Source organism: Rana temporaria, chromosome 3 (assembly GCF_905171775.1).
Source record: "Rana temporaria chromosome 3, aRanTem1.1, whole genome shotgun sequence".
Taxonomy (NCBI): domain Eukaryota; kingdom Metazoa; phylum Chordata; class Amphibia; order Anura; family Ranidae; genus Rana; species Rana temporaria.
The window spans coordinates 43402382-43408381 of NC_053491.1; positions in this window are offsets into that span (position 1 = coordinate 43402382).

Consider the following 6000-nt stretch of genomic DNA (forward strand, 5'->3'; position numbering starts at 1 on the left):
TTTCTTTGAGGATCTGCCCCTGTGTGTCTAAAACCCCACAGCACCAATCAGTTTCGTTTTCCAAACCATCGCTGCTCTGTATTGGCTCTGTGGCTCTGTACATCACAGAAGCAGGAAACAACATGCAAAAACGAAACTAGAAACTTCAGGTTTATTATATGATTGATTTTTATCTATTTTTAATCATTTTTAAAAGGAATCAGTTAACTATTATGGGCCATATTCTCAAAAAAGTTACACCGGTGTATCTACTGATACACCGGCGTAAATCGAATTTCCCGCCGGCGTATCATTATTTTGTATTCACAAAACAAGATATGCCGGATTTAGGCTAGGATCCGACTAGTGTAAGTCACTTACACTGTCGGATCCTAAATGTAATTCGCCGCCGGCCGCTAGATGGCGTTTACGTTAAGGTCTCATTTGTTTATGCAAATGAGCCTGATACGCCGATTCCCGAACGAAATATGAGGGGTAACCTTACGCCCGTCCCACGTATGCCATGTTAAGTATGGCGTCGGGTCCGCGTCGTCTTTTCCTGTCGGGTACGTCGTTTTGCTAAGTCGTTCTTGAATACGACTCTACGTCAATGACGCACACGTCGGCGTCATTGACGTTTTCCATCGAGAACTGGAGCATGCGCACTGGGCTATTTTAAGCCCGGCTAACGGCACGGGGAGCGCTTAATTTAAATACAAGCCGCCCCCTTGGAATTACGCAGGGATACGCCGGGCCAATTACACTACGCCGCCCCAAACTACGGAGCAAGTGTTTGGGGAATACAGCACTTGCTCCTGTAAGTTGGGGCGGCGTAGTGTAAATGGCTTACGCGACGCCGCCGCAGAAACTACAAGAATCTGCCCCTATGTCTCTATACCCTGTAAACAGTCATTTCAGCAAAAAAAAAAATGCTCCTTTACAACTCCTTTAAGTGTACTGGTGAATTTATTCTGCACAAAGAAAATCCCTGTCTATTCATATACAAGTCCTGTGCCATATGACCATGTGAAGCAAATGATATGTAGCTAGATTACATATGTGTGATCACGGGATGTGTACTATACACAATGGGTTACTGATGTGCAGAGTTCTCTTCGCACGTCTCTTTCCCACCAGTATTCCTCTGATAGTGAGTCTATTTTAGAACCAGACAAACAGCTAGATTATAATAATGCACACAGAGGAGGAAAATCACGCTGATATTTATAGTACGGGGGAGACAAAGGAATATTACACGTATTGGAGAGTTCAGCCCTATTTGCCCGAGGGTGTTGAAATTTCCATGTGCTGGCAGCCAAGTATATACCAAGCTCATTTAATTCAGGTTTCTCTATTACCACAATTGGAAAGTCTCTGCTGTATTCAGGTTAAAGTGGTAACAGCATAACGGAACACTGCTGATATTGGCTTGCCTGTAATTAGATGTCTGCTGTGTGATGTGGTAGAAGCTCCTTTGTCTCTACAAGTATAAAGACTAAAGATTTTATTCATCATGGAAAGCTTCTCTATTTAGATCTAATCATATGTAGTGCACTGTGCAGCAGTACACCCTCTACCTACACTCACTATGTGCCCAGTAATCTAGTTATAGGGTTTGTGACAGGGATGGACTGGCCATTGGGACTACAGGGAGTTTCCCGGTGGGCCGATGGCTCAGTGGGCTGGCTTCAGTGACAGCAGACCGCCGCCCCCCCCCCCTCCGCTCCTTTGTCTCTCCCTTCCCACAGCGCTCACCTGGGGGGAGCAGATAAGCAGGGGGGACAGAGGAGCAGGGGGATGACAAAGGTGCATGGGGGAGGGGACAGACAGCTAACTCAACAGCTATGGCCTGGGAGTTTCTCACTTCTGCCTAATCTTGTCCCATGGGGCGGCACCAAACTGATTCTTTGCCCCGGATGAAATAATGTCTAGCTTCCTCACTGGTACTCCCTATGAGAGTACCAGTACCAGCCGTTCTACTCTAATAAAGTAGAACGGCTAGTGGCTAGTGAAGGGGAGCGGGGGCTTGGGTGGCAGGGGGGGGTGTGCGGGAGTTGTCCGGCCGCCATGGGAGAGACCTGTCAAAGTGGGCCAGTTTGGATGAAGTCCAGGGCCACATTTTTGTCCCAGTCCAGCCCTGGTTTGTGAACCACATGAATATTTAAGGCAGGGGTTCTCATTCCCACGCAATGCAAAGTCTTTTTTGTCCTATGTATTGATAGAGAGAAAGGTAAAAAAAAAAAAAGACGCCTCTCATTCCTCCTCCTTTTACACTGTCATATGACCAGAAGCTGCAGCTCCCATATTACACCGATCTCAAACAATGGTACATTTGTAGAGAGGAGCAGGTATTCGTCCCATCTGTAGATGACACTCCGCCGATGCTACAGGGACTCCGTTCCTCTCTGGGGAAAATAAGTATCCCGCGTTGAAATTTGACGTCGTTTGCGTAAGTCGTCCGTGAATGGGGCTGGACGTAATTTACGTTCCCGTCGAAACCAATACGTCCTTGCGGCGTACTTTGGAGCAATGCACACTGGGATATGTACACGGACGGCGCATGCGCCGTTCGTAAAAAAACATCAATCACGTCAGGTCACCAATAATTTACATAAAACACGGCCCCTCATCCTCATTTGAATTAGGCACGCTTACGCCGGCCCCATTTACGCTACGCCGCCGTAACTTAGGAGGCAAGTGCTTTGTGAATACAGCACTTGCCTCTCTGACTTACGGCGGCGTAAATACGATACGCTACGCCGCGGTAAAAATGCGCGGATCTATGTGAACCTGGGCCGTAGTTTGCACAGTGGATTTGCCTTTCGTAGATAACCCTCATTGTGTTAGTACCATATACCACCACCCCTCCAGCAGAGACCATCCTCCAGTACTATTACATAATTACATAGTTAGTCAGGTTGAAAAAAGACACAAGTCCATCCAGTTCAACCATAAAAAAAAAAAAAAAAAAAAAATATCGTACAATCCCATATACCCAATTCTATACCCACAGTTGATCCAGAGGAAGGCAAAAAAAAAACAGCAGAGCATGATCCAATTTGCTACATGATCCCCTGAGAGGCAATCGGATTTTCCCTGGATCAACTTTACCTATAAATGTCACTACCCAGTTATATTATGTACATTTAGGAAAGTATCCAGGCCTTTCTTAAAGCAATCTACTGAGCTGGCCAGAACCACCTCTGGAGGGAGTCTGTTCCACATTTTCACAGCTCTTACTGTGAAGAAACCTTTCCGTATTTAGAGATGAAATCTTTCTTCCTCTAGACGTAAAGAGTGTCTTTGTCTTGTGTTGACCGTAAAGTGAATAACTCAACACCAAGTTCACTATATGGACCCCTTATATATTTGTACATGTTGATCATATCCCCCCTTATTCTCCTCTTCTCAGAAGAGAATAAATTCAGTTCCTCTAATCTTTCCTCATAGCTGAGCTCCTCCAGGCCTCTTATCAGTTTGGTTGCCCTTCTCTGCACTTTCTCCAGTTTCCCAATATCCTTTTACAGTGAAATACACTATGGGGAGCTGTGTTGATACCGACTTGTTCTCCATTGTGCCATAACGTTCATCTGTTGTGCCGTCTAGGCCCGTGGCTTGCAGCTTGTCAAACTCTGACAGGAAAACTGCCATGAGAGCTTTGGTCGGGAATCCCGGCTGTGTGTATGCTCCATCGCAGTGTTTCCCATAGGAAAACTGGCGGGTTAAAAACCACCGGGAATCCTGGCGGGAAAAAAGTAAACATGTTCTCTTTTTTTTCCAGCAGTTTACCTGTCGGGAAAACTGCGACGGAGCATACACACGGCCGATTTTCCCGGCCAAAAGCTCTCGTGGCAGTTTTACTGACGGGAAAACCGGTCATGTGTACGAGGCATAAGAGTCATCTGCAGTGAATGTTTGGCGAATGTCAGATTAACTGCTTTATAACTATGTTCCCTACGTATTACGTCATACAATATCTTTTAATGTGGGTTTTAGATCCCGTGTCTCAATATTAAATACAGATATAGTATACCATTAGCTTACAATAATTGCCTAAAATGCCTCAACATGATTATTTCTGAAGACGCGTAGATAAGTAACCTTCCTTCTCCTTTGTTTTGATGCCTTTGAGGAGATGTGACACGTAACACAATGTGTTCCGCTGGAATCAGCTTTTCTGTGATATAAACTACTTCTAAATATATCATTGCAGTGGAATCTCATCTTTCTCTTTATAAAGACTCTGATGCTTTATTATTTTTAGCAGCTGTATTTAAGTATCAAAGAGCTAATTTCAGCTTAGACAAGTGCTGAGGTCACCAAAGCCTTTCTCAAGATCACCTAGGGCACACAGGCAATAGATAACTAATTATCCAAGTCCTGGCAAGATCCTAAGTGTATTGACCTTAGTTTTATTTAATTTTAATATTTCCCTTGTCATGTCAGGGGAACTCAACCACCAAAGTGTTGGACTATGCCAGTGTACACCTATGGCCTCGTACACACGACCGAGGAACTCGTCGTAAATAAAACATCGTTTTCCTCGACGAGTTCCTTGTCAGGCTTGTGGAGAAACTTGACAGGCTTTCTTTGCGTACACACTGTCAAGACCAAATCTCCTCATTCTCAAACGCGGTGACGTACAACACATAGAACGACAAGGGAAGTTCGATTCCACTGGCACCACCCTTGGGGCTGCTTTTGCTAATCTCATGTTACTGCGTGTTAAGTAAAAGTTTGGTGAGAGACGATTTGCACTTTTCAGTCTGTTACAGCGTGACAAATGTGCTATCTCCATTACAAACGCTACTTTTACCGAAGGTGCGCTCCCGTCTCATACTTTATTCTGAGCATGCGCGGGTTTCTAAGCATATACACGAATGTGTTTCTCTTCGAAAACCAGCCCGACGAGAAACACAACGAGGAAATTGAGACTCCCGTCGAGGAAAAAGAGAACTTGTTCTCTTTTTTTCTCGTCGAGTTCCTCGACAGTTTCCTTGATGGAAAAAATTACACGACCGTTTTCCTCGGCAAAAAAGCTCTGCCACCAAGTTTCTTGATGGATTCTGTCGAGGAAAACGGTCGTGTGTACGAGGCCTATGCTGTTTATTAGCTGGTGACCAACACTGATGCCATGCCCAGGTATTTACAGACACCCTTTAAAAATACAGCACCCTGTGAGTGATAGCTTTGGTCTCCTCTAAAAACCAATGCTGCTATTCACAAAGATCAGGAGGTGGTGGTAGAGGGGCCCTGGACACGGATCATCAAAGATGATCAAAATGTGCACAAAGTCAATATTTATAGTGGAGTGTCACCCAAAAGTGGAAGTTCTGCTCTCCCTCCTCCTCTACCCCTCCTCCTTTTACATTTGGCACTTTTGTTTGGGGGGTTAGCTGCCCCCCCCCTTTTCCTTCATCCACAGCCTTGTGGAACACAACACAGGTCCCAGAAGACTGCAGGACCATTCACAACGCCTAGCATAGCTCACACGTGCAGTTGGAAGCCATCTGTGAAACTGAAAGGCTTCACTGCTGGTTTCCCTTAGTCAAGATTAAAAAATTGTCTCTTCTAAGGGCAGTGCTTGATCCAGGGGCAGGTAAGTGTCCTTATATTAAAAGTCTACAGCTACAGTATTTTTAGGGGAAGACTGGAGCTCCTCTTTAAGCCCAATTGGCCTGTTTTCGGGCAGCTTACCACAAAGACGAGAACCTTCCAGAAGAGAACATTCACCTAAACTGAGAAACCCAAAATTGAATAGGCCTAAGAGGCAAATGAAAAATCTTTAGGAGTCTTCTTGTGCTGGACTTTGCCAATGTAAATCCATGCTGTTTCTTAGCTGGTGGTCAATACTGATGCCATCATGTCCAGATATTTCCAGACTTTTTGAAAATACTGTACAATAAACTGGTGAAGAATATCTGTAAAAGACATTGGTCATGTTTCTTGAACATTGCTAAAGTGGCATGCAACGATTTAGTGGTATCAGAAAATATAAATACTTAGGCAGGCCATACATGG